This window comes from Colossoma macropomum, unplaced genomic scaffold, assembly GCF_904425465.1.
Source record: "Colossoma macropomum unplaced genomic scaffold, Colossoma_macropomum, whole genome shotgun sequence".
Taxonomy (NCBI): Eukaryota; Metazoa; Chordata; class Actinopteri; order Characiformes; family Serrasalmidae; genus Colossoma; species Colossoma macropomum.
Window position 1 is genome coordinate 18,533,446 of NW_023494808.1, and position 14,089 is coordinate 18,547,534.

Consider the following 14,089-nt stretch of genomic DNA (forward strand, 5'->3'; position numbering starts at 1 on the left):
AGTGAGAATCGTTGCTAATTTTGAGCATAACTCAAAAACACTTGCCAGTAAATGACTAGCAAACACAGCTTTGAATAGTTCTACATATAAAATAAATAATATTTTTTTATTAAAACAAAAAATTAAACAAAAAAATACTTAACTGCAGAAAATACATGTTGAAATCTCAAATAATGCCTTGAGTTTAAATAGATGCTAACATAATCCTTGTAAAAAATAGGGTCTGAATACGTATTTTTTTAACTGCAGTTAATAACTAATTTGGTAGAATGGTTCTGAATATTTAGCATTTTGGTATCAGATTTAGTATGCAACAGCCTTAAGAGTTCACAGCCGTGTTCATAACTTTACAGGATTCACTGTGCACACTATTCTAAAATTGTGCTTGATAGCTAGATAGCGAATAGATAGCTTCATTAGAACTTCAGTATCCATCTGTGTTAGTCAAAAACTGAGTGAAAACAGTTTTTCACAAAAACACTGGAAGACCAGCCACTCTCCCTGTAAGCCTTATTGCAGATTTCCACCTTGTAACAATATGGCCCCAGCGTATCCTTCCAGGACATCACTTCTAAATACACTGAAACCTAGCCAGATCAGGTGCGATGTGACAGCAGGCACTGGCTATCTGCTCCTGGCATGCCATATGCCAGCTCGGTGTCATCCCCGTCAGCCCAAGACCAGATTGGAAGTCATGCTTTTAAAGGGTCAGTTAAGTCCACCAGAGGAAGCGCCACTCATCTGAGCTGGAGCTATCACTTTAGCTTACCACATTCATCTAAACTCCACTTACAGCTCTTGCAGAAGAGAAATAAGATTGCAATGTGAAATGCCTGTCTGGGTGTAAGATACTGGAGTTTTGAATGTTTGGGGAAAGTTTCTTTCCTCCGAGTCAGCTGATGTAGGCCTAGTGATAACTTGTCAGCTAATGGTTGCACCTTCTATTTGCTTTTCTACCACAGTGTTATTTTTTTCCCCAGGCCTGGATATATTGCAGTGAAACCTGCAGCCACTGACAAAATTACTTCGAGCTTATCTAAAATATAGTGCACTACTGCTTTACTTTCAAAGTCATATGCTATGTAGAAACTTTGTATTATTATTTAATTTCAGTTTAAATTGTTTTGTCATTGACAGATTTTTTGTGACATATGAAGCTGTCATTGTTTTCAGAAATATAAAAAGAGATTTCTTCCTCAGAGCTATCTTTACAGCGTGTAATTCAAAAAGACTTCTCTGTATTTTTGGGTTTTTTTTGTTTTTTTTTCCACTAATAACACTGTATGTTCTGTTGCATGGAGATGTTCTGATAAGGACTGTTATTGTGAAGGCAGGGCTGGTTTTCCCCAGGGGTATTTTGCTTTTTCTCCTGAGGTCTTCTTATGAAATTTGTATGCTTTTAAGTGCCGGTAACTGTCATAATTCATTTTTACATGGCCTTTGTCCAAGCTCTCTTTATCCCTTTAAATTAAACAGGCTGTTTTGGTTACTGTGCCTTTAAGACTGATGCTTAGAAATGAGCTTTGTTCTGATTGGCTGTCCTGTATCATGCCTCATTCAAAAAACACTCATTATAACTGCAGCATGAATGAGCAGAGCCAAACTGCTGTATGTTGAAAAGGCAGATATATGTAAATGAGTTCATTCTCATACATATTACATAGTAATACCTCTGTAACTACACGTTCTCTTGTCTCTGTAGTATTTACAGCATAACCATACCTAATGTTCTGATCTAGTCTAAGTTGAACCAAAGCAAAATGGTGAAGACATAATACACTTTGTTTTACAGTTCTGTTTCCATTACATTACAGGGAACATGCGAGTATCTGTAATTAATATATATTTGCTCATTAATTACCATGTACATACCAAACTGTAAAGAAGTGTTACCAAACTTTCTGCTTTGTAAGCATTCTAAACCTCCAAGCAGTGAGTCATCTGCCACTTTTGCTGCTTTTTTGGACAGCCCTCATTTTTGTTCCCAACTTCACATACAAACTAAGTTATACAATTACTTATTTTTTTTTAACCTTTTACCTTTTTAACCTTTTTAGCTGTAGCAGACGTGACACTGAACCTCACTCTCATGAAATGCATTATGTCACCAAGATAAAGCAAATCACAGCACTTCATTCTTCTAACCTTACAAGGCACTCTGTCCACCTCCATTCCATCCGTCCCTACTTTCACTTGTATATGCTGCATATTTCATAACCAAGTCATGAAAGGTTATTTTCGGTATTACTGGTGAAAGGGAATGTCTTGTATTCTCATATGGGAGTTCAGTGCAGATTTAATGGACAACGATGGAAAGGCATGAACATTGCAAGAAAAATTATAAATTAACAATGGGCTGGGTGCCCTAACCCTCCACCCCACCCCCCTCAAAAAAAGATAATTTGATTCTTTGATGCATTGCTACGTTTATGCTAACTGCCTCTGTATTATTCATCCTTCTTCCTTGCTCTTCAGTTATGGAATATTTAACAAGATATGGCATGACTCATCGGTTTCCATTTTGATGGACAAGCGAGGCTCTAGTTTAATAATTGATGCAGTCATGCATATTTGATGTTCCTTAATAGTATCTTCAAGCTAGCAGTGTCAATGTCCGGCTATGCTGATATAATATTCTGCCTGGAATTATGCCTAATTTAAACAACTTTCCATTACCCCATAAAGAAGAACACCCTGTGAATTTGCCTCATTGGCTTATTCATTCAGTCCCTGAAATCATGTCATGTCATTGACCTATTCATGCTCGCTTTAACCTTGGAGTGCATCTAAAAACAAGTTATATTAGTGCAGAGAATAGTGGATAGAGACATGCGCTTAGTTACAGTACTTTTTCCAAGTATCTGTAACTGAAGTATTTTCTTTTGTTGTTTTTACTTTCACTCCATTACCTCTCTAAGTACATTTCACTACTTTCTGCAAAAATACCTGAAAGACTATGTACACTTTGAAAACGCTTTCAAATTAAAGCAAACCAATTATCTTCATCAAACAAGCCTTAAACCCTTCCTCTAAATACTGAATGCCCTAGCAAGTGTAATTTGGCCCAGACAATTTAACAATACACTGTAATGTTTTGTGCGGGGTACTATAAATCAAATACACGGTATCCCAAGAGTGTGGAGGTGGGAGAGAAATTCACATCATGAATGTGCTGCCTAACCCTGAGTCTCCAAATCCCAGAAGTATATAATCATACATGTATGTTCCCTGCAGGAACAATCTTTTATTTCCATCTCATCATCTACATAGTTTTGATGGCAATTTAATGAAGCTTCTCCTTCTTTGACTGTGATCTGTAAGCTTTTGGTGCTATACGGCTGTCAAAAGACCACAGTGTGATGTATGAAGCCTTCAGTTGCAAACTGGAGATCATTTTATCTACTCCGTTATGATGAGCATGAGCCAGTTCGTGCATCATCAGTCACCACTAGTTTCCGCCTATCATGATTTTTAATCAGAACACACTGTGGTTTTAAAATGCACTAAGTTGATTATAATTGTCTTGCAGTCTGTTTTTCATTTAATGTGTAGTGTTTGTCCACATCCTGAATCAGCCCTGATATGTTCAGTGGCTTTAGAACATTCTGTAGCAGCGCAAGATAGATCTTTCTCTTTTTTGAATTATTTTTTTTAACCGGTGGTGAACTGATAAACCCCTGTAGCCGTCTTCCACGCACAGCAAGACCTCACAAAATAAGAGGGGCTTAATAAAAAAAAATTATATTGTGTTTGCATCAGTGAATACAAACAATAAAGACAACACATAGCTCTGTAACAGTGGCCATTAGGCTCCTTCACATGGTGAAGCTTTAGCCATTTAATTATTTTAAGCTGTTCTAACAAGAAGCAGGATGGTTCATGGGAAAATGCAGAGCTCTGTAATGTAGCCATCTTCTGTTCTCAAGAAAACTGAAAAGAGCTACTCAATACTGCTCAAGAAGTTTGGGCCCCCCTGACGAAATGTTTTAATTATGACTTTTTAACATGATTTTTTTTTTTTAAATAAAAAAGTGGTAAATATAACCTCTGTACATATCTACAAATGTTAATGCACAGTTGCTTTATATTCAGTGTACTTAAAAATAGGCATTAAATAAAATAGTAATTATGTAATTTGCAAAAGTTTGTACACACTTCCAGTTGTACAGTTTCAGAATGTAATTAACTTCTTAGGCCTTAATGGATGGGTTAGGACTGCTTAGGCAGGTCAAGAATTCTCATTAGAAATTGACAAAACTGATGACAATTTCTGAGTGTAATAAATTCTCTGACTTTTCAAACCTTGTGATAACACTCAGCAACCAGGGCCTCCTCCAAGCAGCTGGCTGAGCTGATTGATGGCTACTAAGATGCCTGTATCAAAATGCTTCCTCTGCAAAATTTCCACTCTCATTACAAAATCACAGTTAAGATCTAGAAGACCAAGAAAACTCTCTGATAGAACCTCAAAATACACCCTGAAGTACTTCAAGAAATGCAGGCTGGAGCTTTTGGAATGACCCTCACAGTCCCTTGATATGAACATCATTGAAAATCTGTGGGTAGACCTTAAACATCCTGTGCATGCAAGATGATTCCTAAACTTCCTAAAACAAGAATAGAAAGATTCCTAGCTGGCTGTAAAAATTGTTTGTAAGCTTTGTAAGATGGGGTTGTTACTAAGTACTGTAATGTGTGATAATTCATTAATGACTCTCAACCTGTTAGTTTTTTTAACAGGCTTTTTATTTCCCTCTAACAGTTGCCAACAACATTTAGAATATAAGGCATAGTGTTCACACTTATCATCATAACGTTACCAACACTGCAGCAACTAGAGATGCAGCTGGCAAACCGCAGATCTGGCAACCCTGACAGCAAGTGTACCAAACCTAAATAAAAAAAATGAAAAGTGAAAGTGCACCATTCTACATAACCACCTCTCCTGTAGGTGTGCACATGCTCTACCCTGATCATTAGTTGTTTGTTTGATATGAAGAACTCCCATAGTGTGTAAATCTCATGTATGGATGTAATGAAAATATCGCCAATATACTTCTTAAGTGATATCAAGTTAATGCAAAGGGGATATTTGTTTTACAAGGAGGATGGTTTTTGTCATTTTGTTGTGACTGGGAGGATGGCATTCCCCTGCACCCCTCCCCCTCAAATTGAGCGCTGGTTAGAATATCACATCATAACCGTGATATTTAGAATATCTAACAGTTCTTTTACTTTTGATACTTAAGCACATTTAAAAGCAAGTACTTTTGTACATTAGAAATAAAAACAGAGGACTTTGACTTTTTCTCAAGTAATAGTTTAGTAAGGGTAGCTCTACTTTCACTTTCACAAGTACAGGATTTGTGTACTCTGTCCACAGAAAGACAGAGGACTTGACTTCTTAGTTCTGAGTGATCTTTTTCTGTTTCTGTAGGTGAGATATGGGTCTGTGATCTTGTTGAGGATCATTGTACAGCAGTAAGGCCCAATCCCATTTCTTATTTTTACCCCTACCCCTTGTTTTGAGTGTCTTCTTGCCCCTTGGAACTGAGTTACAAGGGATAGTGGTAGAATTCTCCCTGCAAAATGGGACAACCCTCAGGTAAAAAGAACATTACTTCATTAACTCTGTAGGCAACCCTGCCACTCTGCAGTGACAGGAGAGGAGGGTAAAGTTCAGCAACCTCACTGCTGGGCTTTAGTAATGTTTGGGGAATCATATTCAGCAGTGATATGAAGGTGAAGTCAACTATTTGCCAGCTTCTTTTTCAAATTTTGCCATTCCACCTTAAATGGAGCAGCAGTTCTGACACCTGAGGTGCCAGAATGTAACTGCTGCACCATTTAAGGTGGAATGGGAAATTTAGCTAGCTAGCTACAAAGACAGCATACTTCTAGTGACTTTTTATGCTTGTTATGAAGAAAAGGACCATAATACATTGAAACAACTTTAAACCAAGATAACACAATGGTTATCGTAATGTTTTAACAGAGAAAATACTCTCTTTTCTTGGGTTGCTTGCGCAGCCATCTTGCTGTTTTTTGTTTTTTTTTTCTCGTAATTCTCCTTTTGGACCATGTAACTTTAACACTTCACCCTACCTCTTTATCTCAACAAAAATCGGGACACCCTACCCCAGGCGTAAGCGTACAAAATGGAAGGGGTAGGGCTAAGTAGTAGGGGCAAGAGGTGAAATGAGATTGGTGTCGTTCCAGCGTGTCTGGACCAGCATGTGCTTTTGTATCAAAAGCTGGCCAAAACACCAGTAAGGACACTTGAGTACCTCATTAATAGGCCACCATTTCTGTAATTGACTCATGCGAAATCATGTTTTGTTTTGTTTTGCTTTTTATAATAAAGTGTTCAACCTCTGGCTGTGGAGGAAAACTGTTTTAGATGCATACATACTACAAACAACAACGTGTTTCTCTTTTTCAGTTGTTTCTTGCTTTGTGTATCTTCTTTTTTAAGATTCCCTCTCAGATTTTTAAGATTCCCTGTGTACGAGAATATTTTCAGCCGAACCTAAAATACTCACCCTTTAAGAGGCTTGTTGAAAGTTTTCAAAAGCTTCTCTTCACTTTCTGGCTACTCTGTGGCATAACAGTATCCCACAACAGAAAACCCTGAAAGAAAAGGCACAAGAACTGTTAGGCACAAGTTCTGTTAAAATACTCAGAGTTTCAGAGCTTTAGCTCTGCTTTACGTGTCACTTGATTTTAATGACCCGACGAACATTCTTATGACTCACACCCGCCTCTCCACCCACCCACCAAATCCTCTGATACTTTATCCAGCCACAACTGTGTTAACAACCCAACCCATAAAAGTGGTGCTATTGTCGAGATGCCAAAACTAAGAATTCAATACATATTCAAGGTTGGAATCATTTCTAAAGTGGCTGCAGTATTCCCATACTGTACACTCCAGTTCAGAAACAAAAGCACTTCAAATATGCTTCCATCCATGTGTGTGGTAGGCTGTGCTGAAGTAGTAAGGGAAAAATCATTACTGTGTATTAGTTCTTTGAGCTTGCTTTATGGTATAGGAGATGAGAATGATGAAGGAAACACCTAGAAGGAATCATTTGGATGCCTGTAGATCGTAGTGGTGGTTCATGACCATAAGAATTGGCTTTGGTTTGGAGGTAAGAATGTAGTTGGCCCATCTGGAGCTTTTTGTTATATGGGAAGGTTGGGTGTCAGAGGTCAAACGGACCCCTATGAAGGAACAGGGGGCTACTGGAGCAGTTGATGGAAAGTCTTTAAAGTGGCTTGACTGGTTATAGCCAAAAAAACAGAGAGCGAGCGAGAGAAACACTGAAGTATTTCTAAAAGCTAGCACAGCTCAGTGAGGAACAGTAAGACACAGGAATGTCATGGCAAGTGCCAAGGGATCTGCTTTCCACGTCTCTCTCTCTCTCTCTCTCTCTCTCTCTCTCTCTCTCTCTCTCTCTCTTTCTCTCTTTCTCTCTTTCTCTCTCTGCCTCTTCTCTTGCACCACCACAGTGGGTGAGGTGACTCCACACTTCTCCTACTTCTCCAACACGTTCTTCTCACAGCAGTGGTTAGGAAGTAGGACGTATGAGTGCAAAATGTAAGCATATGTGAGAAGTTGCTCCTGGATATGACATGGTAACAGCTTGAGGTCCTCAAGAGGGATGTAGAGGGATGCTGCAGTGTCTGTGTCGGAAAACCCTGTAGCATTCATGCTTTTTTCGTTCTGCTCATGCAGTCACAGTCAAATTACGTTTGAGAAGAAGTTACTACATCCTCCAACAAATTTAAATATGACTTTTTTCTGCTAATTGTAAAACACTATTTGTACTTATTTGCTGAGGGACATAAAGTATAAGGTAGCTTTGGCAAAGACATCATTTTATGTTTGTTTTTTGTCTAATAATATGAATTCAGGAAATAAACAGTAATTATACATTAAATTTGCAGAAGTGTGTTCTCTTTAGAGGACGTGTTAACTTATTTGCACTTAGAAACTCAACCAAACATGTCATTTAACCGGGGCACCCAAACTTTGGCAAATGACAGTAAGGAGATTGATTATTGACGGCCATATGATATGCAAACCACACATGGACAGGAGTGATGCTGGGAGAATTCGGTGTGAATTCACTTGGAGCAGGGCTGATGCTGTGTTTATATGTTAAAAAAAACACCACTCTGTGCCACATAACAGTATGTGACCGATGGCAGCACAGTTTTTTTTTCCAGATATCCATTTATGAACTCGAATATTAGAATTAGTTGAAATGCACATCCATAGTGTCAATTGCTTATTTAAGGGGACAAAGTTGGTAGGATGCTCTGTGCTCTTATTTATTTTGTTTTTTCTAATAATTGGACTTTAACAATGAGCCATTCATCGTCCATGGCTCCCAAAAAAAAAACAATCAAGGCCAAAACTTGAGACTCTTGGAGAATGCTCCACTGACCATTGCAGTGCACTAGCACAGGCTGTGGCAGAATTTTATACTCCATTAAAAACAATGCATTATATAGTTTTCCATCAACTGCCTCCTGTAATAACGTAAACACAACATCAGAAACAGATTTTAAAAATCAGTTTACTCCAAGCAGAACCAATATTTTAACATTTCCATCCTTGTGTTCCAACCCCAACATAACGATCCTAAACCATTTAAAACAGAAGAGAAGGAACATTTAATTCCTTTCCTTCCTAATAGACCCACAAGCTATTAGACATGAACATGTATATGAATATGTAAATTTAGCTATGAAACATTCTATACAGTAATTTACCGTAGATTATTATTTTCAAACTCCAAATGCAGTGTTACATATTGTCAATTGAATTTGCTTGTTTTCCATTTAAATAGGCGTAGACATTCCAGCTGTAGGTGTAAGAGCTGCAAACAAAGTTTAAGTTTTCATTTCTAGCAGAAATGATCCATCCATCCATCCATTCCTCTGTCTTCTAAGCCAGTTATCCTTCTGGGTCGTGGAGGGTGCCGCAGCCTGTCCCGGCATTCACCGGGCGGAAGGAAGGAAACACCCTGGACAAGTCACCAGTCCTTTGCAAGGCAAACACATGGACATACAATCAAACACACACTCACACCTAGGGGCAGTTTAGCATCTCCAGTTGGCCTGACTGCATGTCTTTGGACTGTGGGAGGAAACCAGAGCGCTTGGATGAAACCCACGCAAAAATATTTTAAAAATATATTAATCTTTCACAGATACTTTTAAAATGATTTAGCAAAACCCAAAATACATTACAACCCTCCAGTCTCCCCCATAACAAAATAAAATGGCACACACACACTATAGCCATGAAATCCTAATGTTTAAAGTGTTTTTCATGAGTGGACAGTTCTAGAAGCTGCCCTACCATTTAGACCATTAAAAATGCTTTCTTTAAATTGTTTCGCTTCTGAATTTCACATGATTCAGGCAGCTGCAGCATTTTTGCAGCATCAGAAACAATTTGAAGATTTAAAGACAATTTCAGGGCTTTTCCCTTGAAGGCCTGAGAGAGTGGAGAGAACTGTCTCACCACTAGTACCGAAGAAATCTCCTAAGCAGATGTTCATTAAACAACATCATTTCCTGCCGTGCTGGCTGCCGCACAGCTAAAACGTGACATCGGCTGTGGGTGAACCCACACAAATTCTCAGAACAGTCAAACCTATAAAGTGCCTGTATGTGTGTGTATGTGTGTGTAAGTTGGTGCGCGAGGGAGCGAGCGAGATGAAATGAACATACGTCCTCTACCTATTAACAGTGAGAGGAAACACTTACTAGTTCTGCGTCCATCAGTCTGTGCTGACAGGATCTCTCACTCATGTAAACATGGAAGAAGCCCAAGAAAACGCTGTATACCTTGCAGATTAGTTTTCCACTCCCTGTGAAATGGCCTAAAAGTCGTTATCTGGAATCTGCCAGAACTGCATAGCCTTTGGATAAATAGCTTGAAAAGTAATCAGCGGTGCTGAACAAATGTTTGCCATAGCGTGTCTGAGAAGTCATTTAATTGACAAGTGATGCCTCAGTCGTAAGTGCTGTGTGCCGTGGTATTCTACATCTCTCTTTCTCTTATCTGTCTTTTAACTGCTGCTGTAGATCATCTATTCCTCCCCTCGCAATTTTGAGTGGTACATGCTTAGCTTTTCTCCGCTGATGCCAGAAAGGGAATGGAATAATTCCATTACTTCAGTGTCATAATGAATTAAAATGTTTCCATGTCAAGAAATCAGTTTTTTTCACTCAGGTATTTGTTGTGCCAGTATTCGAATACTGAAATCACTGTTCGGGTGCTTGTTCTGTTTCATCACAGGAAGATGGAGAAAATATGGGCTAACAATTCAACACTGCTTTTATGTTTTAACAGGATTGTAAAATGTTGCTGTTTTGCTCGTATTTGTAAGTTTGTATTTTACACTGTGTTTTACACTTTGCCACTCCACAACACAAGTGCCTGAATCTGAAACGTTGCTAAGGACACTTTGTTAAAGACATGATCTTTTTCACTCTAAACATGTACTATGTTAATGATGAGCTTTGAATTGATACATTTAAAAACACTTCTTGGCAGATTTTTGGTATTTTTTGTGTATATACTCTTGTGCAATGACTCAAAGGGTTATTGACATCATTGTATGGATTAGATTTCTTCACTGTACATAGTCTTGTGCAATCAAGGCTGTACACACAACACACACACACACACACACACACACACAGACAGACCAAACTTCAATCTTACAAGCTATAAGCTGCCAAATTACTGCATTGCTCTTCAGAGAGAGATTGTGCTCAGGCCATTCCTTTCATGGAATCGTAGCCAGATTGTACTGGACCAGAACGTATCACCCCCCAAAAAACTTACTGACCCCTGGACAGCTGCTATCATTTTAAGCCCCAAACACATTTCCCACCAAAAAATAAATCCAGCGATGTAAGTGGACTTCCAAAATGCTCTTCCAGGTAAAGGCATCTTGGTATTTCCAGCCTTGGATCAAGATGATTTTATTTGGTGTCTAATTTGATTGACTCGGTTATCTTGATTTAATTCAAACTAAAACTCATTTCATTTGATCTTTCTCATCTTTGACCTGCAAGGAGCTCTTATGGCTGCTGAATTCTGAACAGTTTGGCCCCTATTATGCATCAAACGTTTCACTAGAGAGAAAGTTCTGAGTTACAGATGGGATTCCACTGACATTGCAGCACTCATAAGGAACAGCTTTGACACATGTTAGATGACGGAGCTGTGGTACTTTATCACTTGTGCTTAGAGATCTTGTCATGTAGCATGCCATTTCTTTACAAAGGCCTAATAAATCATTGGCAGCTATCTGGTACTTGCAGTACAAGTATATGGAAAATATTATTTATGAAGTAGTACATCCCCCAGGGTCATTTTTCAGGCATGCATCAGAACTAGACTTGGACCAAAAGTATGTTGTTGATAGTAAAAGCCCTTTTTAGCCAAGGAATAGACTTGATCTGTGTTCAGAAATCAGGCCAATGTATAAGTCACATGTGAAATAAATAGTGGTGCTTGATAAAAATGAAAAACAAATGAGGCAAAAGTGTTAGACTTGGTCAAGTATTTTTTAAGAAAAATGATCCATATGCCACTCACAGATATGTAATATTGGACCATTTTCCTCAATAAATAAATGACTGAATATATAAGTCTAATAATTTTGAATAATAATTTTAACATAATTTTGTCTCATTTGTTTAATTTTGTTCTCTTTGTCTACTTTTAGGAAAATCTGATTGTTTTAGGTCAAATTTATGCAGAAATATAAAAAATTCTAAAGAGTTCACAAACTTGCAAGCACCACTGTATGTCTGTCATTTGTTACAGTCTTCATTCATCAAAAGAGGCCAGGGTGAAATTGGAGTGACTTGTTTGCAGGGTTTTTTTGTTTTGTTTGTTTGTTTTTTCCTATTGAGCATCAAGTTTTATCTCCCATAGGGTGGGTAGGAATTTACTGCAGTCTGGCTATTGGCTATTCTCCTAATTATACATCACCCAAAGGTCTAGTATTAGCTGTTATATCCTTTCTTTGGATGCACTTCACTGTTGGTAAAGATGCTTTCTGGAAATGCATCTGTTGTAAATTTGCCTATTCACCTCTTTCTGTCTTGTCTCTAAAAATTAGATTTTCTGGTTTAAAGACCAGGTGAAACTTTCGGATGTATCTTGAGGCTGCGAGTGCTTTGGGGCGTGTACTTGGAGGCAGGTTGGTTGAAATTTGTTTTGCTAGCCTGCTAATTCTTCAACTAAATGATTCCTCAACAAAGAAAAATGTTTAACAATCAGCCAAGGTTAATGCTTTAACATTAATGCTAGCTAGCACCTCAGACATATTTAATAGCCTCTAGATCAGCAGGCCACAGTCAGGATTTGCTGTAGGGATTCCCAGTGGTTGTATGACATACAGTAGTGTGGAGCAGAGAGTATACCCTGTGAAAAGTTGTGACGTTTGTTGTTGACATATTAGTATTTGATATTTAGTCAAACTGTAGATGTGGATAAACATTATGTACTAGAACAAAAAACATTGGTCCCCATTTACCAACCATTCTTAAGAAAAAATCTGTTCTTAAAATCCACTTAACACAGTTAAGTGGATTTTACACTTAACACTTATTTGGGATTTGTTCTTAGGTAAGAACAGAATCTACACACACTCGGGAGCACAAAGGTGTGAACAGTTCTGTAGTGTAAGAACATGTAATGAATCTGACATAGACTTTTTCTTAGGACCTTTCTCAAGAATACATTTGTTGTGGTGCACCATCATCACCATATATAGTGGGTCACGGTGCCACCAGCAGTGTAAGGCTACGAGTAGGAAAGGAGCCTTGGGTTCCCCTTCAAGTAGTGTCGCACACACGTCCAGATAAGTTCAAGTGCTCTGTCATTTATTAAGTGTCAGTCGCCCAGAAAAAGGATATTTACATATTTACAGTGGTGTTAGATCCAGCAGTCACTCGTGCTCACAGCCTAAACATTAGCCTGTTGCATCTATATATGTCTGGAGGCCTCAAGGCCAAACAGACTACACACTATGGCTCCCTCAGCCTACTCTATACAACATACATTGCTTACCATCAACCAATAATATATGCATGTGCTACATTAGCAATATTTACATGACCATTTCGTATTTCTATACCAGTAAGTACATTCACATTCACATTCACATTTAGGTATAGCTTTAATTGACTCTCTTTTCTCTCTACAGGTTTTACTCCGGCTTTGGTCCCCCCTCTACAGGATAGCTGTGACATCACCAGCTCCTATAAGAGGGCAGAGACCCCTGTGCCACCATTTCCCTGGAATCAAGGTAAGTGTACACATTTATTAATCTCTTACAATGTCTATCTCTGTTGCATTGTAATGTCTTAGACAGTCTTGGTGATGTGTCCTGGCCACTAACATCATTTTAATAAAATTTAATAAAAAACTTAGGAAGATATTGGTGAACGAGGCCCAATGGATTTCTTTTCTTTTGGAAAGAGTAAGTGCCTCCGGTGCTTCAGTATATCGCCCCCTTTGACAGAAACAACTTTATGTAGGCATATTCTATAACTGTCTACCAGTTTCTGACATGGACTGGGAGAAATGTTTCCTACCTCCTCTGTGCAGAGTTCAACTATGCAGTGTTTAACTATGCAATGTTAGAAAGGTTTCTTGCATGTACAGCCCGTTTCAAATCCAACATCTCAAAGCTTTCAGTGGGATTCAGATCTGGGCTGTGACCAGGCCATTCCATAAGCTTTCCATTTCTTCCTTTTGAGCCATGCCTTGTTGGATTTACTTGTAGATTTGAGATTATTTTATCTTGTTGGAATGTCCACTTCTTCAGCGTCAACTTAACGTTCTCCTAAAGAACTCTCTGGAATGAAAGAAGTCAGCTCCGTGATTACAAGTTGGCCAGGCCCTGAGGCAGCTAAGCAGGTCGAAACCATAACATTTCCATCACCATGCTTTACAGTTGGTATGAGGTTGTTCTGATCAAATACTGTCTTTGTTTTTTTGTCAAACATGATTTCTGGTACTGTGGCCAGACAACTCTATCTTTGA